The sequence below is a fragment of the Meleagris gallopavo genome, chromosome 11 (genome assembly GCF_905368555.1).
Source record: "Meleagris gallopavo chromosome 11, MGAL_WU_HG_1.1, whole genome shotgun sequence".
NCBI classification, from domain to species: Eukaryota; Metazoa; Chordata; class Aves; order Galliformes; family Phasianidae; genus Meleagris; species Meleagris gallopavo.
In genome coordinates, this window is record NC_139414.1 from 6,389,219 (window position 1) to 6,416,328 (window position 27,110).

Below are 27,110 nucleotides of genomic sequence, written 5' to 3' on the forward strand. Positions count from 1 at the left end.
CTTTACACTAAAGGTCAACACAAATAGGAAATAAAAACACAAAAAGGAAATACATTCTTCAGAAATAAATAAATTGTCCAGAATTTTTTTGGAGAAACTAGTTGTCAGCTTCCCAGTAAAAATAAATTTTTTAAAGCAAAAAATCTTAAGTTTCTTTTTAACAACCATAGTTGTTCATAGACTACTTCTGAAGGATCTGAAAATCATAATCTTTTCTGTTTGAAGTGCAGTTTGTACACAGGAATTTCAACTGCTAGAAAATGTTTTAGGATAAACGGCTGAATGAAGCCTTAGGATCCTACATCAAATTCGTTTGCTCTCACCTGCCTCAGAACGGGAGGGTGTATGGAATTCTCAAAAAAAAAAAAAAAAAAAAAAAGCAACTTTTAATTCTTGGCTTCTTGTCAGTGATACAATGTGATGTAAAACAAACAAACAAACAACAACCAAAAAAGCAGAAACGAAAAGCAGTAATTAATTAAATTTCTATTAGTGAAATAATCTTCCATTTCCCACTCTTTCCTCTGGATGTGAAAACCCTAGGATTTTGGTTCTCAAAATTTCAGGAATAGTACATTATTAGAACTCATCTTCTACTGTATATAAATAACTGAGAAATTAAAGGTGAAGAAGTGAGAATCACAGAGTTTGTTAAAATCTGGGAACTCAGTGTTACAGTTCCAGTATCTTTTTTCTCAGAGGTTTACTAGTGAGGTTTGTACCTGCATTCTTATTTTATCACACAGAAACATTCCTCAGAGCTGCAGTTTTGGAGGAAAAGAGGCCTGTCAGTAGTATGAAGTCAGCCCTCAGGCACCAAATATTTGGCAGCTAAATAACTGAGAAATTTATCTCTTAGCAACTTTTATTCTCTGTTTACTGTCAATCCCATGCCAAAGATAAAGTGCTGGAGGCTTAAAAAATTTGGTGTTGGAGTTCATTCTACATAATTCTTCTGCAAAAGTGGTTGTAAAACAGAAAAAGAGCGACACCTTTTGTGTATAAAATAATGCTGACCTAGTTAAGATTTGAATTGTCATAAACTGGTGGATTTACATTGGTTGTACTTCAGAGACCACACTGGGAATCCAGTGAAGTATGGAATATTTTACAGGAGTGCCTCTGTTGGTTTTAATACTCTAACATTTAGGTGATATACTGTACTTATCAAAAATGTGTGTATTTTCTTTTAGTTAGACAGTTCTTGTTCTCAGTAAAATGATGAACTTTATTTATAGGCAGCTGCTGCAGACCTTTACATTTTATCATATAGAAAAAGAAGGAAAAAAAACCACAACAATGAGAGAAAGAAAATCGAGACAGGTATGCAAGCAGAATAAATTATGAGATTTTGTATTGTCAGCCCTGTTCTATCAGGAAAAAAATCATGCAGTTGGCTTGAAAGATATGTGATACTTCTCAAAAAAATAAAAAATAAAAAATCCTCCTTGTTTTCTTTTGGGAGAGATATTGATGTAAGCAAGGTTTCTTTGGAAGAAAATTTTTGTATATCATTCTATTTATCTCCAAATAACATACAGAGGCTGTTTTCCTATTTCCACAATAATAGCTGAGAAGGTAAACTTACTGTTCAGAATCTGACTCCATATATGATTTTCTCTTTCTGTATAAAGAAAGACAACTGAGACTCACTTTGCTAAAATAAAAGTATGCTGTATGAATGCAACGTACAATCAGTGTGATGAAAAGTTAGATTCTCAGGTGATCATTTGACTAGACTAGAGGTTAAAATTTCCAGGAAAATATCAGTTATAGTGATGATGTTCATACTAAAACCAGAATACATTGTTAAGGAATATGTTCATCTTCAGTTCTTTAAACAAATATGAAGAGGTGGTGTCCAGCTTTGAAAGTTCCTCAACTATTTGCTGCCAAAATTGGGTGAAGAGAAACTATGCATGTCTTAATCTCATGCTTCTTCCCACTTATCCATTATGGGAAACATGGCAGTGTGGACTGGGTGGATCTTGGCCTGAAGAAATGGGAACATTATCTTATGCTTGTGGTACAACAATACTAGTGGTACACTGAAGGGACTCACCAGAATATCTGGTCAAGAAAAAGTATTGTAAAGCAGAACTGAGGAATGATGCTGACAGTTACTCAGCTAGAATGAAATCTGTATGTTGACCTATGAAGAGGGAAATTGTGTTATGTAAAGACACTTTCTGAAATGCCTGTTAAGTTTTTTTAACATTGCAGAAGGTAAAGAAAGGTGAAGTTTACCATTTTCAAAAGTTTTGACAACTTCTGAAATTTTAGATAATCAGTGTCATAGAAATGTTAGTGCTATGAGCTAGATTATTTTGAGCATTTTGAAATCATCTTGAAAGAAAGTCTTAGGTTAGAAAAGCAGCTACTGTAATTGCAAAGATGTTATTCCCCCATGCAAGAACTTTTTTCAATCGGTATTATGATTCTATAATTCACACATCTATTCTACAAATACTTATCATTGTTGATAAATTTGTACTCAAGAGAATACTTGTTTATGGCCTGATATATTAAATTGTTACTATTTTTGCATGTGCATATACAAAGAATAATACCAGAAATATGCAAGTAAAGCAGCTTCATATTATGAAAACACAGTATGAAAAACCACCTTTACAGAGCACGTACAAAATGTATTTGAGCTCTTATGCTGAAAGCTGAGAATTTATATGCAGAATTATGGTTACACAGGAGGAAACTTCTTTACAAATCTACCATGGCTATATCTTATCTTGTTATGACTATATTAGCAGTAATCCTGTATAAGTCATTGGTTTAATTCTGGAGTTGTACTGATAGAACATCAAACCAATCCACCAGCCAAAGTAGATGGTGGGCTAGTTATTATGGGTGGTGTAAATGAGAGGAGAATCAGACCTATGATCTGCATAATGTATTTTTAAACCACTAGAACATGTAAAAGTGAGGGATTGAGCTCTTCTCTTACTGCAATTTTACTATACTTCTGAAGTGAAATCAACCATCATTTTCATTATTATGAGCAAACTCAAACCCAGTGTTATCGGTATCCACTGTCTTGCAGTGTAAGCGCAAGGACTCACTTTTGCTTTCCCCTGGTTTAATAAAATAACTTCAATACTTATACAGGTAATACAACTGTAGACAAACTCTGCTAACTTAAGTACTTCTGTATTTGTAGAAGAGAAGAAAGTGTTTGTCAATAAAAGCTGTCAAAATTTTCTATTTGTGAGACAATATAGATGCTTTAATAAGTATTATATGAATAACTTGAGAGTTTTCATGCTTAGGTGTTTGCTAAGTTGTCATTACGAGGCCTGAATCTCAGCTGTCCTCCTACTCTGTGTGTACTAAACATATATCAACAAAACAGTATAATACCTTGTTCCTGATTTTCTGGTGTGTTTTCACACTTTTCATAACTCTTTAAATGTCTGAAGAAGATCAAAGGGAAATTAGGTGCATTTTGTCCTATTTGAAAACTGTGAAAAGTCCTCAAGCTGTTAAAAATAGTTATGCCTATTAAGCACAGAAATTTAACCAACAGAAGTGAAAGCACTGTCACTCTGCATGGTGAAGTAATAGTTAAGCTGGGGGGGCAAGGCAGGAGGAGATGAACTTAAGTGTGTGCTAGTCAAAATGTGCATGTTGACACAGCTATGGAGCTAAGCTCATTTGAGTAGTGTGGGTAATAGTATAGTGCTTTAGCTAAACAGAAGTTAAAATGCTTATTTCTTATGGATTACTCTGTCATCAAGGATATGACTATCTTTCATATCAGTGTAATGATGCTCTACTATCCTCTTGGAAGATTCATCACGTCTAGAAGTCCCTTAGCAGTCTTTCCTTCTTGTAGTATACTATGTGGTTTTCTTTGTCTTTTAGCTCATATTTAAGAATAATACAAGATATTTAACAGAAAGAGATTCATAGCCTCTTTTGGAGACTCTCTTGATGATACTTTTTGTCTGCAGATGGGACAGTTTCCACATACAGTTCATGTTTCTGGGATTTGACGCTCTCTCTATCTGACAGAATTGAAGATTGCAGCTCTCAGGATCATTCCACAGTCTCCTGTTTCATTTTAGATTTTCATTTTATTTAGTGGGTTTGATGTTCTGAAAGCAATTTTTGTGTACTGAGGATTTTTGAGTTTCATTACCTGACAGGGTCTCGGTTTCATTTATTTGGACACTTGTATTATACTCTACTCTTTATGTTGGCCCTGATGGCAGTGGCGATACTGAAGCATCTCCATCTCATGTCATATTTCTAAACAGAGGCACAAATCTTTTTGCTGAAGCCAAATGGAGAAATACTCCCATTTGCTGTAGATCAGGCATACTGCCAAATGGGTTGAAATGAGCTGAAATGGGCTGCTCTACCAGGCTCTGCACAGGGCCATGGGTTCACTCTCCTTGTACTGCTGCATGGAGGTACATTCAGGTGCCATGAGGAAAGTTGGTAAATTTGTATTTGTACCTAGTGATTTTTCTGACATAGCTCGGTCAGTTTCAGTAATCCCTGCAAGGGCTGCACTGACTGATGGGACCTTCTATAGAAGAACATTTGGCTTCATATGGCATCTGACTTCAGGGCTGCTGCAAACTGAAACATAGAAATTTGGGGTTACTTTTTGAGTATAACATAAAGTGCAGTGAAATCCAGAGCCTTGCTCGTGTTGTGGGAAGCAACGTGGCTTAATGTGAAACTTGGCTTAATACATGGGAAATGTTGATGCATCCCACTGAAAGTAAGGGTATGATAGAAATAGTGCGTTTTCCTTCCTACTTCTATGTTAAGAATGGTCAAAAGAGATACAGGGAGCTAAAATCTAGACTTTTTTCTTTCTGTTTTCTCTGAACCTATTTTCAGATTGAACACTGATCTACTGAATGAAATACAGATCTTTGCTTTCTTTTCCAGCAGTGATGTAAATCTTTGTTGTCAATAATTTTTTCTATGAGAATCTTCAGTGTAAATCTCAAGCAAATCTATGGATAAGGTTTAAGTTGACCAGAAATGTATTTTTTCAGTAATCTTGGGGAAAAAAAATGATCCTTCTCTGTTTTCCATTTTATTTCCTCTATTTTTTAAGGGAAAATCACCTCCCCCAAAATTGTACTTAGTTACATTTTTTTTTCTTTATTTCCTCATAATGCAAACTTTGGCAACACGTTGTCTTTAAAGGTGTGGAACTGAATTAGGTAGAAATAATTTGGAGAATGGCAATAACGGAATTAAGACTGCTTTAAAATTGTATGTGACTCACTAGATTCCAAGAAACTGTTCTACATCCACAAACAACTACTTGTGAATCTCTTTTTCTCAAGTGAAGTCTCTATGGTTAAGCAATGATTACAGAAAGTAATTCATGTTATTAGAGCTCACTCAGCAATTCAGATCTTAGTCCTGTTTATAGTTTCATGTTCAGCTGAATTGCAGCTGAGCACAGTGTGGAGGCAGGATTAAGACTCCCATTTCTGTCTTCCTTGCAGATACAAAGAGGTACTAGCCCAACAAGAGGATTGTTGTTGGTTGGTTTGTTTTTTTTTCCTACATTTTTATACTGTCACTGTTTCTCCTCAAATCTCTTACTTGGAGAGAGAGAGAGATTGTTTTACTTGGTGTCTGATAGGCAAAGTTATGGTGTTCTTTAGCTTTCCCTTTCTGGAAATTAAGTCTAAGGAAGCAATTCATCTTCTTTACTGGATAGTAGTAATTGATATAAATTTCCCTTGTATTCATGATTTAGAGGTCTGTGAATGGACTTGTAACATGCTGTGCAGAGAGAGTGATTGATAGTCTTTCTCTCTGCTGGTTCAGAAACAGTCTAAAACCTTCCAGGTTGATTTGGAACTGTCTCAGCACTTGGTACAAGCTCACAGTATTGTTAATTTTGGGGTCTAGTTTTGGTTTATGTGTAACAGCAGTAACACTTAAAGATCTCAAAATAAAGTCCCTGAAATGCCCTGCTGTATTGACTTGTAAGAGCAGCAGCAGAGTTGATGATCTTCTGGGGGTGTGTGTATGCAGCTGATAGATGCATTACAAATGTCTCCTAACTAAATACATGTATTCAGGCTGCTTGGGGCATGAAATTAGGAGCTTTATTTTCAGAATGAAGTATAGTCTTATATGATCTATTGAGGATGAAAAGAAACAAAGCTAGTTGTTCTCTAATTATTCTAATTGGAAAAGGAAGAGGCTGTTGTGAAGGATAGCATAAACACCTGAGAGTGCACTTAACCAGAAGTAGCACTGAAAAGATGCCAACTCATTCTCAAGTGTATACTTGTTCTCTGAATAGAAGTTAGCCTTGAAATTTGCATAGCAAAAGGTTCAGAGTGAGTGCCAGCACCAGAGTGGAATACATTTAATTAAAGTCAACAGCAAAGGTAAATGATACTCTTTTTTAATTTTTTTTGCTTGATTAGAAAATACTTGTTTTGGGATCGATTGAACAGAGAAGGACTGGTTGTTTAGCTTGCAGGGGCATAAAGGGAGGAATGTATCAGGGCATTTGAAATAACAGCTGGATTTCCCCAAGCTACATCTGCGCTGTAACTCATGTCTTGGAGACAGGCACATCCTCACGATAGCACTTCAAGAATGAAAAACTGTTTGCCACAATGGCTCATATTCACTCTAGAAATAGAGCCATGTAAGAAGTCTCAAGGAAATTATCCTGTAATTAAAAAGGATTCCAGTTTAATTTAAAATGGTATGAGTAAAAACTTGTTTTGAATATTAAGCCTGGATTTTACAGTGGATGGTTTTTGGTTTGCTGCCAGTTTCCACCCTCTTTTCCCCACCTGAAATGAATGATCTTAATGTCCTCATTCCCATTTCTATTGTTCCCTATAATCTCGTAAGAAGAAGTGTTCAAAACTTGACAGTTATAGGAGAGTGGAAAGAGGAAGATTTATAGCAGAGTATGTGTATGAATAGCTGCTAATAAAGATGCCGTAACATTCCCATTGATTCTCACAGATGGTCATTATTTGGCCAGAATTTTTTAAATACCTGTATTAAATTGAGTAAAATGGCCTTGAAGTGTTAGGTCTTCAGGAGCTAATATTTTTAAATAACCATTACCTACTTGTAGGTGTATGTAGAGCCTCTAAAATTCTGTTTTAAAGAATTTGTCTAGTAAAGTTACCATATACAGTTTTAAGGATATTTGATTCTTTTCTCTACAGTAGTCATAGTCATGTACAAAAGCCCTTTACTTTTCCTCTAATATACAGTGCTGTTGAATTCTCACAGGTAGCTGGTGTCAGCTACCTTATAATCAGTGTGGTCAGTAAGCTGGAGTTAAAATACCTTTAAAGGACAAAGAAGTCGGTGTAATTTATTGAGTCTCTAAAGGTAAAGAATGGATAAGTAAAATACAGCACTGGTTTTGTGGAGTTTGACACGGTTACTGAGAACTTTTGACGTAGGCTTTAAAAAGTTGCACAGGACTTTTGGAAATTCTATTGAGGTTAACTGGGGATAGCTGTCACTTTCAGTCAGGAAACTATGAAAAACATCAGGAAATTCAGGATTGCTGATCTTTCTCTTGTCAATATTAAAATGCTGAAATAAAGACTATAGTGAACTAGAAAGAACTATAGTGAGAGAGAAACAGAGAGAGAGAAGGGGAGAAGGCTTGGTTAAGTCTTCTGTCAGTTCCTGCTGAATTAGTCAGCTCTGCAGTATCACAAGTGTCACTAAAAGACTGTAACAACTAACAGCCTAGGAAACTCTTGTTTCTGCCTGGCTCCATACTCTTCATCTCTGGCCTGAGATTGTCTTCCAGTCGTACTTGCACAGAAGGTCTCCTGTCAAATGTCCTTGTCTATCATGAGAGAGTATGTGAACATGGCTTCATTTTCTTCCATGTTGAATAAATAGGTTAAAGTAATGTCAGTGTACCATGTGACATACTTTAGCATAGCTCTGTTTGGCACAGTACAAAGTAAGTTATCAGCATTTTGTTTTTTTTTTCCTATGGAAAAATATTTTAAAAAATTCCTCTGAATAAAACAGAGACAGAAAAAAAAAATTGTTCACAAATCTTTAGGGAGCTTGTTGCAGATGATGACTTCATTGCTTTGGGTCTGAGTGCGGATTTTCAGCTGTAGATGAACTTCTGATTGTGCATCCGTTAAGGGCATGTGAACTACATTAATATTTGCACTTGTTCCAGTCTCTATAACCTCATGAGAGTGCTTGCCAAATTCATCTGGACTGCACACTTTGCTCTGGTGATCTTTCAAGCATTTTCAATGCTTTCTGGAAAAACCCTGGAGAGTTAACACAACATTTGGAGATGTAGGCTCATAACATTTTGTTTCAAAATCCGTGGGAAAAAAAGTAGGTAAAAAGCAAGCTCTGCTTGGGGGGGGAAATCCTGATGTGATTTATAAATCTATGTGGATGAATCCATCAAATTCTGATTCATGAAATACATTACATTTACCAATTATATTACTTTGCTATATTACTTATATTACTGAAAATATTTTGAAATTCATATGAAAGACAGCAATCCATTTTATATTTGAATTTTGTGTCAATAATGCATGTCAGTGTGTCTCCAATGTAAAAAACATGTAAAATTCATATTACTTACTAAATTCCTTAGTCAAATATTCTAATACAGATATACGTGTTGGACAGAAGACACTGCAAACTTTCTGAACTTTTTCTTGGTGCATAGCAGGTTTACCAAGCTTTAAAATTCTTCAATCTGAAATAACTGTCAATCTGCTTAAGAAATTTCTGTTTTTAAAAATACCGATCTTTGTATTTTTTAATTTTTTAAGTGACCTTTTTAAGTGACCAGTAGATTTTGCAAACATTGGAATACAGAGCCAAAAGTTCAAGCAAAGTTTGAGGCTTTTGAGGTTTTTGTGTAGGTTTTTTCCCTAGTAATGAAGCAGAGGTTTCATGAGTAGAGTTCGGCATGAAATGTGATAATCTTCATACAGAAACAGTTCTTTTGGATATAGCAGCTATGTGTTTTTGAAAAGACCATTCTTCTACCAGCAAGAATTTTCTCTTTTTTTCTTTTTCTTTCTTTCTTTTTTTTTTTTTTAAAGGAGAGTTATAACTACAACTATTTTCAATGCTGAATGTGTCTCTTGTTATAAGATCTTTTAGGTATTATTACATCTTCATCATATTTGAAGGGCTTAGATGAAATGAGATTATTCTAGTATTTCTTAACCTCTACAAACTGCAAGAATATTTTGCTAAAGCAGCTGGTTATTCTCTATGAGAGTACTCAGTGACAGATACATCCTTGCTGCCTGTTTTAAAGCCAGTTCATGCTGAAGAGTGTTCTGTATCAGAAAAATGCATCAGTAATGCAAGAAGAATGGCTGTGGATATACAGAGCTGGGAGAGCAGAGATGACATGGAAATGGCCATACTGTACTAGCTGAATGAGAATTAAGGATAGGACAAGACCAAGGGAGGAACAAATAGAATAAAATCATCATAGTATAAATGAGAGTTGGTGAGGGATTATTGTAAATGAGAATGCTGGTTGATGGAGAACTCAGCATGAACCAGTTGTGTGTGCCTGCAGCCCAGAAAGACAACTGCAACCTGGGCTACATTAAGACTAGAGAGACCAGGAGTGTGATTCTCCCTTCTACTCCAAACTCTAACCGAGCTTCCAGCTGCATTCAGCTCTGGGGTCAGCAGCACAAGAAAGATGTGGAGATGTTGAAATGAGTCCAGAGGAGAGCCACAGAGATTCTCAGTGAGTCTCAGTGTTTGTGAAACAACCCCTGTGAAAGTCTGCGGGTGGACTCTGGCAAACAGTGAAACTATTAATGCAACAACTACCAGAAAGCAAATCACCATCTACCTGTGTGCCCTGTGATGTCAACAGAGAGTCACAGTCACCCCATGGGCTTACAATAGGGCAGGTGCCTAGAAATGCCCCGTGCACCCAGCCCACCTTCAGTCCTGCTGGGGACTTTCAAGGCATCAACGTCTTACTGTTGGAACAAAAGACGTCGAGACCTTGCCAGCCCTACGCGAGATGTCAGAGTCCTGCGAGCGGATTATGAGCCACTGAGGATCCTGCTTGAGGAACGCCAGACGTCAGAGGTCCTGCCAGAGACACATGAGGTGTCCATCACTGGTGGACACGGCACACGAGAGGTGCTGAGAGCTGGAGGCCGCTGACCGCTCTGCCACAGGCAGCTTGCGGCAACTCGGTCCTCTGAGCACCTCCGTGCCGGGGCAGCTGCGGCCACAAGCTGGGAGGCAGCTGCCGGTAGGAGCCGGGAGGCACGGGCACAGCCAGTGGAGGCTCATGAAGAGGAGGAGCGCCCCATCTGCCTCAGCCCGCCAGGCAGCCCGGCCTGCGTTATCCCTGCAGGCACACCTTCTGCAGGAACTCTGTCGAGTACCAGGCTACTAACGGGGCCAACAGCCCGCCATGCCACCAGCTCATCGGCACGCTCGTGAGCATCCCGCCATGGCCCCCAGTGGACACCACCACCTGCTGACCACAGAGTAGGCTCCAGAGGAGCCAACAGCGGCGGGAAAGATCCCTGGACCGCAACAGGAGAAGCGTTAGAAGCAGCTCAAGGTCATCGCTCCATTCCACTCTGCTCAGCCCTGGTGAGACCCAGCATCCAGGTCTGGGCTCCCCACTACGACAGAGCCCACCTGGGCACACTGCAAAGAGCGCAGCAAACGGCAGCCAAGCTCTTGAGAGGGCAGAAGCATCTCTCCTATGAGGAGAGAGCTGGGACTGCACCTCACACAGCAGTGCCGAGTACAGGGGCAGGATCACTTCCCTAGTCCTGCTCACCACACAGTTCCCAATACAAGCCAGGATGCCAGTGGCCTCCTTGGCCCCCTGGGCACACTGCTGGCTCATATTCAGCCAACAGTCTGTCAGTCCACCACGATCCCTTACCATCAGACAGAAATTTAAAAAAGAAAAAAAAAAAAAAAAGTGGCCATATTTGATTGCATTCTGAGTATCTATTTACTCTTTCTTCTCCTCCTGATTTTGAAAGAAGGAGGCTGGCTTACAGTCTAGAATAAATATCTTTCCCTAGCTTTTTCTCCATTGCTATGAACCTATTTAGAATCTTACTGAAGTTAAGAACTTCCTATTCACCGACAAGACAACAGTCTTGTTCATGTCAACATGAACAGAATTTCATGGACTGATTTCCGGCAGGGTAACAGCTGTCAGTCACAGATACTTGGCTCAGGTAAGCTGCAAGCAATCCCAGTGACTACCGAGTGTATTAGGGATAACTTCCTAATGCAGGTTTTAGACAAAAGGACTAGAGGAGATGTGTTTCTGGACCCATTGCTCACCAAGGCATTGGAGCTCATTAAAGAGTTAAGATAGGAGGTATCCTGGGCTGCAGAGACCATGCACTGGTGTAGTTTGAGATCGTGAGGGTGACAGGCCCAGCGAAAAGCGAAGTCAGGCCCCTGAACTTCAAGAGAGCAAACTTAAGGCTATTTAAGGGATTGCTGGGTGAGATCCTCTGTGAAGCTTTCCTTAAAGACAAAGGAAACGTACAAACTATTGAAGACTGAAGGATTTTGTATTGTCTTACTGTATACTTCATGTAATTTCTGACAGTTCCAAAGACAATCAAATCTAATGTATTGTTCTCACTGTTAGAAGAGTTGGGAATCTCTTTCAGCACATTCATAGACATATAGAAATACACATGTACGCATGATATTGTGGCAGTCTTGGAAAGAAAAATAACATACAAATTAGGAAATTATTTTTCTTCAATGTTAATAGTTACATGCAAAACCTTTTTCAGTACAAGTCTACATATATCCAGATAAATCAAGAAGGAACTAAACCTGATAACAATTCTTTTAGTTTTCTGATGTCCCTGCACAAGCACATGGTGAATCATTAATGACACTGTGCACAGTAAGTATGTCACTAAGTGCTTCTCTGTGAGGTCCTTGTCACAGAAGAAAGTGTAGAATATCAATTTGCCTGACCCATGCTCTGGAAAGTAAGGGAGAAAATTAGATCAATCAATGAAAGTGGCAGTGGAAATTACATATTTACATCCTTACATTTTTAGCGGAAGAAAAAAAGGCTGATATTTCCTTTTAATAGCAAAGTAATGATAATTCTGTCACTTGGTTCCTCAGTATCTAGAATTGGAGAGGATAAAGCTGATTGAATTCAGCAAGGAAGCAGAATTACTTGATTAAGTTCTATGTTTTAATAACTTGTCGTCTTAAGGCTCATTGCAAAGATCATCAAAATCAGAGGATCACCACTGAATTTAGAACAGGCTCAAGCATTATATTAATACTGTCTATTCTCTTAACCATGTGCTTCAAATTCTTATTTAGTTCTGCCTCTTAAAAGGTGATTCACACATGTTATATATCATCTGTAGATTGGAATATGGCTACTGAATTTGTATAGTATTTTTAAGGATCAGGCCTTAAATCAGTATGCATTTAGCATACGCACTGCTGGCTGACTTGAAGCAATGTATGGCAGTCTCACTCTGCAGCTGTATGCTGTTTACTGACACTAGATTCACAGCACAGCTTTCCATGATGGGATTTTTTTCTCTTTCTCCTTTTGTAGATAACTCAATTCTTCCTTTAAAAAAGGCTAAGACCAATTACAATAGGGTTCAGGCCAAATCATTTTGAAATAGATCCTTTTTTTTTCAGTGACAGGAGGAGTAAGCTAAAATGAGCTATGTGATTTTTGCTTTACTTACCTGTATAATTCTTCACATGGTTCCTAATCCTCTGTCTTAAGTGAGGAAACCTGTACCTCCTTATGGTGGTGAATTTATTTAATCTCTGTCTGCGTGAATACACAGTGACAGAGGAGTGGATATGCATTTTGTATAGATAATATTGCTCCGTTTTTACACCCCTTATGTAGAGAGCTCATGATAGTGCTTGTCTATAGCCATGTGACTCCAAGTAATTTGTTCATTATGATAGCAATCAGTTGTAATTCCAAACTGATTATGCTGCAACAGAGGTACTGTGACTGTTTGGGATGGTCTTGAAAAATCTCATTTGTGCCATGTGTTCTTAAATACTGAATGTGATATGTACATCTTGCAGAAAAAAAGAGGTCTGAATAGCTTTAACTGCAGCACAGTGTTAGTGGGAACAAAGACAGATAGCTCTTATTGCATCAGCAAGGTATAGGACTGCTGTTTTAAAACTGCACTGCTAATGGAAAATAAAAACTAAACCTGAATGGCAAGGATGTGATCTCCAAGTCCCCTAAGCAGACAGCTGATGGAACAGATAACTTACGAGGGAATTAACCTTCATGCAGAGAAAGTGGTATATATACAGCAGGCATTTGGATGAGGGAGGTTGCGTGGTAGGAGGGGGAATAGCATTCAGAATTACATTAGACTCTCATCCAGCAAGGTTCTCTTCTTCTGGTGGCTGAATTGGATGAATTTTATTCCAAGAGTCCAGTCATTTCTAGTTAACAGACAAGCAGTGCTACCTGAGACATCTCACTCAGTTCTTACTTGAGTAGCAGGAACTCCTATTTAACTTTCTTAGCATATATTAAAACATGAAGAAACCAAATCCTAGCCACCTTTATCAGAGCTCTATTGTATTTAGTGTTTTTAGGGCTGTATGTGTGGGCTGGTGCGTATGGCGTGTCAGGGTAACAGGTTAAATAGGAAAAATGTAGAGCTGTTACTTGCAGACCTTTCTCTTCTAGAATGAAATTAAACAAAGGGTAAAGCATGCATTCTTATGGGCATGCAAGAGGAATGCAACTGTTCTTAAACACTATCATATGTGTATGTTACAGTATACAGAATCAAATCTAAAAGGAGGTATCAGCCTTAGTACTGCACTGGTATTTTTGAAATCACGTACACAGCTCTGGTGTTAATTCAACGTGGCAAACACTGAGTGAGGTTTTCTTTTCCTAGATGATTTCTTTGTATTTTAACTTCACCTACGACTTCCTATAACTATATTATGGCTTGAAAAATTAAATTGTGTTTTTATTACCTAAAATTGTACAAAAGTACACTTGAGCTTCATTATATATATCAATGATGAATTGGAAAGTGTAATAAGCCAGTGTTTTATCCATGTGTATGGTAACTGTTGAGTCATAACCTGAACCACTGATTGAGCACCTGGGAAAGGACCTGGTCAGCCCTGGGAGCACAGGTGAAGGCAATTCAGCTGTGTGACCAAAAAGGGTGGAGCCTGGCTGCACCTCTCTTAGACCACACTTAAGAGCTGACTGACACTGGGGAAGGAGCTCTGCTTGGAGGTCCTTCTCTTGTGGAGTTTCCTTTGTGAGTTGAGATCCTCAGAGATGGTGAATGCTTTTCCTTTGTAACACCTTTCTATCACGCTAGTCCTTTTGTTATTACACCTTCTGTATTGCCATCCCATTGTGTTGATCATTCTGATTGTTACACATACATACTTTCATATATGTGCAATTCAGCACACCTATCCAAATCAGGGATTCTTTATCTCCAGATGATACAAATCTTGGGGCACTTCTGAAAGGAGAATAGGATCACTGAGTGAGTTTTGAAAAATCCCCAAATAACACACATTCTGAGAAACTTTTTCTTCCTAAATAAATAACTTAGGTCTTCATATATCATATACATATATATATATGTATGTGTGTGTGTGTGCGTGTGTGTGTTCTTCACTGAAGTGTCGTATTTTGAAAATCACAGCTGTTAAGCAGGGTTTAAGACAACTGTGTTGAGTGACTGCCTGTCAGTGTTTGTCTCTCTCTGCTCTGTTTCTCAGTGTCTGAATTTGTACCCTTTGGAGATAAATTCAGTTTCCTGCTGGTATTTGAAACTGAGCACAGCCATTAGCAAAAATGGAGGGACAGTATGACATTCATGGGCCCAGCTGTCTAATGCACTCACCTGTTTCCATAGTCTAAAAGGCTAGGTTTTTATTCTCCCCTAGCTCTCCAAAATGAGGATCATATAGCAGATTGTCAAAGCTAAAATGGTAGTGTGGGTCTTTTAATTGCTTTCCTTGTTATTTTTTTAAAGCTCACTTTAAAGCAATCTATAAAGCCTAATGGGCAGTGCTTGAAACTCATCTGTTCTATGGTTACTATATTGATCATAGCCTTGCACCTCCCAGCTGGGCATCGAGTTGTTAAAAAAATAAGGTTAAATATCACTTTTTTGATGTTAACACACCAACTGAATTATGTTCTCAAAGGGCTACAAGGCTACAAGGGCTACAAGGAAGGGCTACAATTTTTGAACATCTTTGTGATTAGGAGGGAAGCTTTATTCTCTTCTTTCTTGAGCTAGTATCAATTGCTTGTAATTCCATTGCAGCCAGTGAGGTAACACTGGAGTGAAAAAGGAAGCCAGCCTTTCACCTGTGTCTTTAGAGCAGGAAGGAACAAATTGAGATTGATTTTATGAAAGAGTAAATTCCACATTATGGGCAAGAAGTCAGAGTCTTCCTACTGTCTTTAAACAAGGTGGTCTCACTCTTCATCAGGAGGTGCAGTGTGAGGTTGTGTTCTCAGAACTGCAAAATTCAATGAACAGAGAGAGGAGTGAGCTAGTAGTTGAACTTCTTGAAAACAACAACAATAAAACAGAAAAAAACTTGCAACCGAATAATCACATGCTGGATTGATGCACTGCTCCGGAACGTACACAACACTCAGATGAAGAAGTGTTGACCAAATTTTGCCATCATGCTCTGAGCACTGTTAAAGGATGAATAATCATCCCATAGGAACAGGAAATGCCTTGAAGTGAACGTTATCATCATTTGTGAGTGAATTGAGGTTGTAAGATCACACTGAGATTTCAAGTGTGCAGGTAATGTTTTCCTCTGGAATTTCGGACTGCATCATCAAAATGTTTGTCAGTGAAAATATACTTTAAAGAATACTGACATCACAGTTAATCTTTATTCTTTAGGCAAGATTTCCAAAAAGGCTGAGTTATGGAAGAGGATTTAATCTTTTTCTAAAGCTGCTATCCAGTAGTCAGCCAGATTGTGTGCACTGAGTTGTAACTGATCTTGAAAGCAAATATGAGGATATTCTAAGGCGATCATGTCAAGATGATCCTTTGTAAATGACCATTTATTGATAGCTACTGGAAGTGATATTATGTGGCACCTCTCAAAGATTAAACCTGTTCACAGAAAATATATCATTGAATATCCATTAAACCATATGCTCTGTGTTTAAGAGATGCTACATCTTAAAGGAGACTCCACAACCTCTCTGGGCAACCTGTTCCAATGCTCTGTCACCCTTACTGTAAAGAAGCTTATGCTTCTGCATGTTTGTATGGAACTTCCCATGTTCAAGTTTTAGGCCACTGTTCCTTGTCCTGTCACTACACACTACTGAGAACAGCCTGGCTCATCCATTTGCCCCCCACCTTCCTTTAGTATTTATAAACATGAATCAGATCCTTCCCTCAGTCATCTTTTCCTCAAGTGGAGTAGACCCACGTTACTCAGCCTTTCCTCATAGGGGAGATGCTCCAGACCCTTTATCATTACTGTGGCCATCTGCTGGACTCTTTCTAGGAGATCCGTGTCTTTTTTTGGACTGGGGAGCCCAGAACTGGACACAGTATTCTAAATGTGGCCTCACTAGAGCAGAGTAGAGGGGGAGGATCACCTTCCTTGACCTGCTGGCTACTCTCTTTTTAATGCATGCCAGTATACCATTAAAACTTGGAAAAATTAGTGGTTGAAAGTAGTTTGAACTGTCTTAAACATATCAATTGCCTTTCTATACCTGGAGGAGGCGTGGGAGAAGACAGATTCTAGCAAGTATGTTTCCATACAGAATAAGGATTTGGCTTAACTGACTGTAACTAAATACCAAATTTTCCTAGGAGAATAGAAAGAATATTTAGAAGTTGTTTTGCAGCCTAATTCTTGTATGTCTTGCAGAATGTGGTATAAAGCCTTTGAAGTTTTCTGGCTCTGCTATATTTATGACAATGAAAATTGATCCAGTGCATTCCAGCAGCCCTTGTGTGCAATTAATGTTTTAATTAGTTTGCATTTAGCTTCCTTATGTAGTCCTCTTCCTACTCTGATGTACCTGTATAGCAGAGGTTCTTGGAAGAGTCCATGCTGGACAGTGGCTCTCAGGAGCTATTGCAATACAGCTGGTGAGGCATACTTATTGCTTATAAGAACTGAGAAATACTGTTCCTTCACTTCTATCCCGCTTCCTATTTTCTACACTTTAAAGGCAGCTCTACTCCACCTCAGGGAGTGACTCCTGTTCTTTAGCACGGGAAGAAGAGTGCAATAAATAGATTGCTGTAACACCCTGTTATCTGAGAATCTCCAGACATCCTACAAATACTGATTAATGCTTCTGACAGCCCTGTGAAATGGAGTATCTAAACTCATTTAACAGTCACAGAAAATGAGGCCCAAGGAAACTGATGATCTGATTTTTCAGTGGTACTGGGATGGGTGCCTGGCATTGCTGAGAATCCGACAAGAAGTGATTGGTCCAAGGCCACACAGCGAGTCAGTGGCAGTGGGGAGAAGAAATTTAATTCTGGCTCTCAGTCTTTCTAGCAAACCACCAGATGACACTTAAAAAGCACTTTTGGGGATGAAAAATATGATATAATTATTGCTTCTAATATAAATATTTTCCTCTTAAAGTAAAGCTTTTCTTTTTTATTACCACTGACTTTATTAAGCCCATGTGATTGTCTTAGTTGAAGCTGTTACAGCATGGATCATTGAAACCATGTAAACACTCATGCTCTGCATATAACATCTATGTAGTTAAAATACCTTATTTACTTCTGCAAAACATATTTTTTAAAAAAATATTTTCTGCAATTCACTTAATACAAACAAGCAAAGAAAACAAAACACACAGAAGAAAGAACTTGAAATTACCAGCTTACATGCATTCTACCAAAATGAAAATTCTTGTGGCTTATATTAGGATTGATGGATCTTGGGCAGTGTCATGTCCAATTTTAATCTCAGTATCTCCTTGCACAGTCAGTGTATGCCAGTAAAGTGCTGAGTATATTATTTGTACTTCTGTTTTTTTTGTTACTGGATGAGGTTCATGAGAGGATATGGCAAACTGATAGCCAGTGCATGAAACTCAGTACCTTGAGAAATCCCTTAATAATCCAAATGTGAAACAGAAAACAAGAGCAGAGGCAACAGTTGAAAGCAGAAAAGTTATAAGAAGATGGTCAAGAATTCTTTAGCTTGTGGTCATAAATAGTACTGTAGTACTGTGATATTTGTAATTAAGACACTGGCAAGGTGATCCTGCAAATGCCAAGAAGTACAATGAGGTTGGAAATACACAGTCATAATTTAACTGTTTATTTGACCATATGTATACTCTATCAGTAGAAAACTAGTGATTTATAGAAGTGCAATGTAGACAATGACAAAATGTTTGCAGATGGAGATTACTCTAACAGTAGAGTAGGATGCTGCCTGAAATGCAGCATGATAGTGAACCAACCCCCTTCATGTCTTCCCTCATACAAAAAACTTTTCTAATTATTACTGGAGTAAATTAGGCCACTGGTTTGATTGGTACCAGATCATGGCTTAGTTCCAGGCAACTGAATCCTGAAAAGAAAAAAGGACGTAGCTACAAAAGAAGGAAACAGATGTCTCAGAGTTGCCTGCAGAAGCCAATAATTTGCTCTGTTCATATCAACAGGAGGCAGTGTCAGGATGATCAGTTTTTGTATGGGAATAGTAGGCATAAACACCAGAGACAACTGGTTTTGGTTAGTCTTTTATGAATTGTATTCACACCTGGTAAGGCCTTATTGCCAAGAATGGGTTGTATTTGTAACATCGTTTTCTCTTGATGAAAAGCCTTGTGAAATAGCTATAAAATGTCTCACTGTATTACCTTCAGCAAACACTTTTAGCTGTATAATATCTCTTCAGAGCACAGGCTAAGGAATTTGTGTAATTTTTAAATGGGAACATTTTTTTTCCTTTTTCCGGTGTTGTGATTGTCCAAAAGAGATGCACTGTTGCTGTCAAAGTTTTCTTGTCTTTGTTTTCAAACTAATCAGTTTTCAGATTAACTTCATTATAGCTTTAGGTTAATTGTTTTTTTTTTAACTGACTGTGCATTGCATTAATCTTCTTGATAAACTGCAATATGATATGTGGAATGATGTAAAAAAATATTAAGGATGATTAGAGAATCAGAGCTTTGCAAAACCTATCCTTTTGACCTCTGCAATGCATAATTTACTGCTAAATATAATTTTGAATATTGCTTTCCAAATGGTCTATAATCTCATTTATTCATGAAATAGCAATTCAGGAAAGAAACAATATTTGACATTCAAATAGAAATTTACCTGAAATTCCTTAAATGGTCAAAATGACTTTTTTTTTTTTTTTTTTTTTTAAGAAAACACTCTCATTGTAGATAAAAGCAACGTTCATGTGGGCAAATTTCAGAGAATATATATACCAGTGCTGCATATATGCTATGCTTAGAGTATTTTTACCTTCTGAAGGAGGAGCAAAAAAAGGAAATGTATTTTGTATTTTTTCCTTTTTTTTTTCTCTACTCATTCTGAGGTTTCAGACAGATAGGTTTGTGACCTGAATATCTTCTTTCACTTTCAATATGGTCTTAAGAATTTTACTGTGCTTGCTTTTGAGGTTGTTATGATTTAGGTTTTGTCTGCTGTGTGACACTTCTGTGTGGTGTGACTTGCTTATCAATTCAACTCAAACCTACTGCATCCTGTTTGGCTCCTGTAGGGGCACTGAGATTTCTGTTTGTCATTACAATATCCTAGCTCATGAGAATGCTCGTAAATACAGGTGCCACTGCAGACGTAATATCTTCTGGAGGAATCCAGCTGTTTTATTACAGGAAGACACTTACAAATTGGCTCTACACAGACCTACAACATCTCTATCAGCACCTTTTGATTTAAGTTCACCTACATGGAAATAGATTCATTCATATGATACTCTGCCCTACCTTGAAAATCTTGCTCAGAACTGAACCCAGCTCTCTATGGAGATAGGGTATCTCTCTGATGGCTAACTTGCAACCAAGCCAGCTGCCCACTCATTTCTGAGTTATCTGCAAGATGTGGTGAAAGGTTCCTACACAGAACAGCTACAAAATATTCCTTAACATACTGAAATGTTAGGAAATCTACCTTACACAGTGCTCTGAAATCTTTAACCTTGGGCAGGTTGATTATGCTGAATTTGACTAGTTTGTGTGGTGACAGAGTTCCCAAAAACATCCTTCTTTTAAGGTTTTTCTTACTGAATCAAGATGTGGAAGGGTAGCAAGGAACTGACATTTTGACCCATGGGAAAAAGTAGGAGCAATTGTAGCAAATGTCCAAGAGACAGTGGTTGACTTTCAGGAGTTGAAACATTTTAAGCAATGATTTTTTTTATTGTATTTAATTTATTTCTTTTCCATCTTTGACAGAGTTGCTTTTCCAAATACTTTGGAAGAATAAGAACATAAAGCTCTCCGGAGAACCAGAAAAGAGAAGGAGAGAGAGAGATTTTTAGGTAAGATTGTGAACAGAAATAAATTTGTTAGTTTTGCTTTTGGGCATCTGCACAATTCATATATTTGTGCCCCACTGGTACTCCTTTTTTTATTTGGTATCTTGGGTCAGGTACTAAATCTTTGTGAGCTCTATTTTAAAATTGCAATATCTGTTTGTTGTTCCTTATGTATTTTAGGAATGATAGTGCTGATCTGGGGCTGCAGTCCAAAGGGTAACAACGTCAGCTTCTCATTGAATTCTGCATTTAGATTTGAAATTGTGGTGGAATTTGAGGTTTTAAAAAGTATTAAAATACTACCAATAATTACAGAAGTTACTCAACGTCATGATTTTATGATTTTTGGTTATCAATATTTCACATCATAACATCATGTAATGCACTGGGAGTTAATGAGCTACTGCTCCAGTTCTGGGTACCTGTCCTGGAAGAGAAGAACTGCTACATTCTGCAGGACTGTTTGCTGTCTGTTGTCGTTTCTGCTAAGGGAGAATAGATAAAAGGCCTTCGTAGGTCAGATGATGTCCCCTTTTCTTCCGATCATTTGGCTTGTCTCTGTTGAGGGCGCCATCTTGTCACAGAATTAGTGCAAAGCTTTTGGCTTTCAGACACTTTCATTTTATTTTATTTATTAGCTCCAATTCTAATTATGTTGTATTGGAGATTCTCCCTATCAGCTCGGAAACACTCTTTCAGCGTGGAGACTCTCTCTCAATTTCAGAAACTCTCCCCCTCTCCGGGATAGTATTATAGTGTGTTATCTTGCATTCTGATATCTTATTTAGTAAATTAGTTTGGTTCTCTTTAGATCGTTGCTGCTGTTTTGTTTTAGGCTCATCCCTCTATCCTTTTCCCTTATCCCTTTCCCTTATCCCTTTCTGGGGTGTGGATCCACAAGTCTCTCTGCCCCGCTAGTCACAGAATCGGGCCAAATCAGCCCATAAACCGTTGATGCTCCATTTTACTTTATGTCAGTACACTCATTCTTTTTTCACTCTGGACAGCTGCAGGGAAAAGATATATCAAGCTAGATGTTTTCATATGTGAAGAGACAAACTGTATTGATATTTTTATGCATTGCAATTATGCTGGATTAACAACTTCTGGCAAAGTAATGACTTTAAATGAAATAAATTTAAATGAAACTAAGTTAAAAAGAAGGTTTAGATATTCTGGAGAGCCAGTGTGATATAGCTGAGCAACATTTTCAGAAGAAGAACGTTGGTCATGAAGCTAGAATTAAAAGCAAGTCACATTCCTATATTGCTTATACTCAGGAATGTCATGTGCATCTTAATGATACATTTTAAAGATATCCAGACTCTATATAAAGAAGTGTGGAGATGGAAAGATAATCATTTTTTTGTGTGTTTTTAGTTTTGCTATTGCTCTCAGAGGAATGAAATTATAAGAATTCTTCTTGTGGATAGCCTTTAAATCAATTCATGTTCTTTCCTAAGTGGAATGAATGCATTATTCTCTGTTTCCAAGGAATTCCTTTGATCATAACTGTTGAATTGATGTTTATACAATGCAACTTCTATGTAAGCAATATTTCCTATTGATCTTTTAATGATCCTATTAGTTTCTTTCATTCCCTTAATAGAAATTTTAGCAGTAATAAAAGATAGAATCAGGCAGTAATTAGAACTGCGATTAGTTATAACATGTTTCTTTACCAAAGTAAAAACCCAATAAAATGTATATTAAAATAATGGAACTGTGTCTAGCTATCTTGAATTATATTAGAACATTCGCTTTCTCTCTTTTCTGAGGATTAATACATGCTTTAAAAAGCAAATGCTTTTATTATGCAAATTCAAATCACAGTGCAGTAAGTGTATTACTTTGCAAATTGCTCTTCCTTCTTCCTAAACAATATAAAAAACCTGAAATGGCTATTTGAGAGGATGTGGTTTGTGCTCTCACGTCTTGAGCCCACAAACAGTTGTTGTAACCCTTGCTAATTAAAGTGGTCACATGGGTTTCTGTGACTCTAGTCACGTGTAAAATGAATATGATGCAAGAATACAGATTTGCATAGGCCAGGTTGGATTTTCTAATTGAGCAATGAAATCTACTTTTTGGACCCTGTCCGAAATGATCTTCAAAGCTGTCACCTCTGCAGAGGACTGAGCACACTGTGTAGGTGATAGCTAGCACCTCTTTATCTGTGTTTTGAATAACAGCATGTTATGAGATGCATCTTAGTCAAGATCATTAGGTCATGCATAGAGATATTCTTGGTGCCTATATTAGACCAGACCTTTTCTTCATTTGATACAACTATGCAGAGAAAACTGAAAGCTTTCAAAAACTCAAAGCAGTTGTCAAAGTTTAGTTTCTTCTAGAACTGTAATTGTTCTTAGACATCATATCCTGGCTCTTTTGATTAGAGTAGCTGTCAGCAAAAAGCAGCTAGCCAGGGCAAGGGTTGACTGTGTTTGATGATGATCACATTCAAATGCTGCCTCTTCAGTTTATTATTTGTTGGTTTAGAAAACTGCTTTGGGTTCAGGAGTTGGGCTGATCCCATGCAAAGATGGGACTGGTACAGAGACACTCCAGGCTTTGAGCCAGCCTATGAACAGCAGTGGCAGGCCCAGTTGTGGTCTCTTTGCTGATTTTGTAACCTACAAGGCATGTGGGTGATTAGCCATCAGCTTCTGGCAGATCTCAGCATGGGAGAATTTTCAGGAAGAGACAGGAGTTAATTTGTTTGGCTCCCTGAGTCCACTTTTGAAGCTACAGAATTGTACCTGAGAGCTCATTCACACAATGTAAAGTAAGAAATGGACTTGGGAAAGAAGAGTTGGAAAGGGTGCTTGGTCAATCTTCTCCTCCTCCTCTGCTCAATATTAAATATTGGGCCAGACATGTTGAAAGACCCACCAGATGCATGGGCCATAGACTCTGCAGTGTCAACCAATGTCCTGCTTTATGCTTACAGAGAACAGATTTTAATTATTTGGGCTGTACAGCCATGTAGTCAGGTGAGGGTGTAGAGTCAATCTGTTTACCTTCATCTTTCTTAGTCAATGGAAATGTCAGCATTATCATAACTTAATAGCACAGTTTGGGCAAGCAGATTGTTGGATCTATGCCTGCCTTCATCACTTCCACAACCCCCTTAGCAAGGTATTTTACAGCATAGTGTTGCAGTAACATCTCTTGTTGGAATTATTGTTGCAGTGCCTGACCGCAGTGTCTTTCCCAGTCTGCCCCAATTGCTGTGAGCAGAAGGTCTCTCATTTTTGCCTCTGGCTATGCTGTGTGTTGCTGCTACTCTGACCTTTTTTCTCTTTTATTTAAGTGCGTGCAATGCTGCTAGGTACTGTGGAAAGCAGTGCTGCATTACTGCACCTTTCTCTAGTAGTACATTTGGGTATATATAAAAATACCATGTTACTGATATCTGAGGAAAACAGATCTGTGGGGTTTTCTTTTTTCTTTTTTTTTTTTTTTTTGCCTCTATATACTTCTGATGAATTCCTGTATGTTATAGAAGTTTACTGTGGGTAGTGCATATTTTCTTGTCCTTTTGGTGTCTTTTTTCTTTGTTTCCCTCTTCTTTTTTAATCTACATAAGGGAAAACAGGTGCCCTGTGGTCTGGCTGTACTTTCATTAAAGTCTTAACTCCTCTTGGGTTCACTACTGTTTGGATGGGAGGTAACAGGGGAGCCAAGGGGTGGCTTAAACTAATTAGTTTCCTTGCACTCTCAGGCCCTCAGCCAGATTCCTGTAAGTCTGAGCATAAAGTTTTATGGCACATGTTTTGCTCTTTATGGGAAGAAACACCATGGGGAGCTACGCTTCAAAGAATCAAAGTCCCCTTTCTGCCCTTTGAACTGAACTGGTAAGCCTTCAGACAGGTTGTACAGTGTGACTGCTGCTTTGGAGCTCTCCTTGAACCACTGTCTTTTGCTCTGGCTATTTAGGTGAACTTTAGGTATTTGGGATAAAATTGAGAACAGAGAAAATAAGACCTTATAAGAAACCTTATTAGAAATTCCCCTCAGTGCTTGTGAGCAAGATGCAGCTCATGCATGGCCCCAAACTGTGTGCAGCTCGTCCCTCACATGTACCTGCTCTTCAGGCCAACAGGGCAGGACTCTTGGGTTTGGCTTAAAATATTCATATAGGTCAAAGTGTGTCTTTAGGAAGATGGCACAGCATTAGTGTATGTAGATTTACTTTTTGATAAATAATTGTACACACGTGCTGGTCAAAACAGAATTCATAAACTCTCCCTTTGCCTGCATGCTATTATTCACCAACCTAATGCTTACTCATTTACTAGTGGGAAAAATGGCCCTTGATTTTCCTTAGTGATGTGCTCTGGAGAGAAAAAAGCAATGAGCAAAACTGGGTGTAATGCTTAGCCTGCATATAGTATGCCTGCATTAAGAAACTGAATGATATGGTTTGTTCCCCAAAGGAAAATTTCAGGTTTAGAAGCTATGCAGCAAGCCCAAAACACCGTGAACAAATGCTGTGCAGTTATCACCATACTTGTGGAGGCCTGTGGTTTCTCTAGAGAGGCAATAACTGCACTGTAGATTGCATTTTCTTCTCTGACTACATTGCTCCTTGACTCTTCTATTCACTCATTCCAGTCCTATTCTGAGCCTCCTCCCATTGGCATCAACCCAGTAAAAGCAACATCTGAAGTGCTATTTTTCAGTAGCTCCCACATGAATTAGGAAAGGACATCATTAAACATTAAAGGGATTTATAAGCCTAATTCATTGTGATGTTTCTAAACATACTTCCTTAGTTGGCTACTTAATTGATGATAATTAAAGGAAAGCTGTTAATTTTGTCAGTTTTAAAAATCCAACTGCTATCTTATGTGTTTTGTAAATTGAAAGTAATTAAGGTTAGTTGGTTTAAAAAAAATCCCTTTCCTGTCTGTGCAACAGAGGTCATGCCATTGTGATTGCAGGAATGAATTAAACACCACCGATTAAAATGTGTTTTTTGCCATCAAACAAGTTGCTTTCTGAGATGTGAGACATGAGACGTTCTAGAGAAATATTCTTTAGAAGTTCAGTACCAGTGATGTTTTAAATGCACCAGTCAATATTTTTTTGTGTGTGTGCTTTGTTTTCATATGAGGCAGTGGGAAAATGTTTTCTTTTTCAAATGTACAGGTACTATTTTGGCTTATTTTTCTGCTTGGGAGCTGCCTCTTTGATGTGCATAATTTGTCTGGAACTTGTAAAATACATGAAAAATGACCAAAAGAAGACATACATGGCTAAAGAAATAATTTAAGAAGTTATGTAATATATTTTAACATTCTTTTTTCATAACTTTGGTTGTTGAATCTGGCCATCTTGATATTCATAAATTATTTCATAGCAAAGTATTAATGGCGATTTTGTGTGTGGCAGGTTGTAACTAAAGTTTTCAAGCCTATGCTGAATACTAGTGGTGGTTTCGATATATTGGCTCACAAAAGTCATCTTACCAGTTATTGCCTGTACTCATCAGATTAGGTTTGTATTGTTTGAGATAAAAAACAATTTTAATTTTTGTCTTTTTTTTTTTTTTTCCAAAGAGGGCTTTGTTACCTCAACACACTACATCAGTCTGCATTTTGTTCAAATGCACACAAGTGTATTTGGGAAAGCAGGCTGGCTTAGTACAGAGGGACCAGGAAAAGAGTTGGGAAGTGAGGGAGTGATCTGGAGAGATTCCTTAATTCCTTCTGTTGTTGGCTTTCATGCTTGGATATAATGAATGCAAGCTCAAGGCAAAAAAGTCTGACTAACATGATCAGATTCTTAATAGAGAATGTCTGTTTTATAACTCTTACGGTGTAACTGGTGGGAAATGCAAACACCGAGTGCAAGAAGAGCCTTAAATTTGAGACCTAAATACAACACAACTAAAAATTTTATGAGGAAAAAAGGGGAAAAGAAATAATTAAGCTTCTTTGAACAGTTTGTTTCTCAAATGTCAACTTCTTTACTTCCCCCTACACTTTGTTCATGCAGAAATGTCAGTTATTCAATTTCCTTTGATCCCAAAGGGTTTTTCTGATGGATTATTTCATATCTTGGAATGACACTTAATGCATCATGATATAATACGATGTGAGACAAATTTCTTCAAGTGTAATATAGCATCAAGTGATGTGGCAAAGTTTTTGATGTGACTTCTCTTGTCTAGTGTGACAAAAATACCCACTAAACAGCTAAATAAACAGCTTCTTGAAAAAGTTGTCCTTCTGAGCAATTTGCATTTCCTGAAAGTAATGACCAGGTATCTAAACTGTGTCAGGAATATGAATTGTTTCCTTGCCTTCTGATTTGTTCATACCCATCAAGTTGCTTACACTGAATAAATGCAATACAGTATTGGGAAATGTGATAATCCTGTACAGTAACAAGTCTGGAAACAACATCTGAAAATCCTGTGGACAACTTTTCCCTGTTTTTTCAGTTGCTTTCCTCAGACAGTTTCCTTATCCTTACTTGAGAATGGTCTGTGACAATAGAAAGTGTAGAAGCATAGAGCATAGAAAAGGAGATGA

The 27,110-nt window shown here is 37.8% G+C and overlaps 1 long non-coding RNA gene across 1 annotated transcript in view; it reads left to right on the forward strand.

Moving 5' to 3' along the window:
- Positions 1-20,569, forward strand: part of LOC146543615 (uncharacterized) — a 157,560-nt gene extending 136,991 nt beyond the window's left edge. The window contains exon 4 of the long non-coding RNA XR_014885594.1: positions 20,483-20,569. This is a non-coding gene — a long non-coding RNA (uncharacterized LOC146543615). The remainder of the gene's footprint in view (positions 1-20,482) is intronic.
- Positions 20,570-27,110: the final 6,541 nt, after the last annotated feature.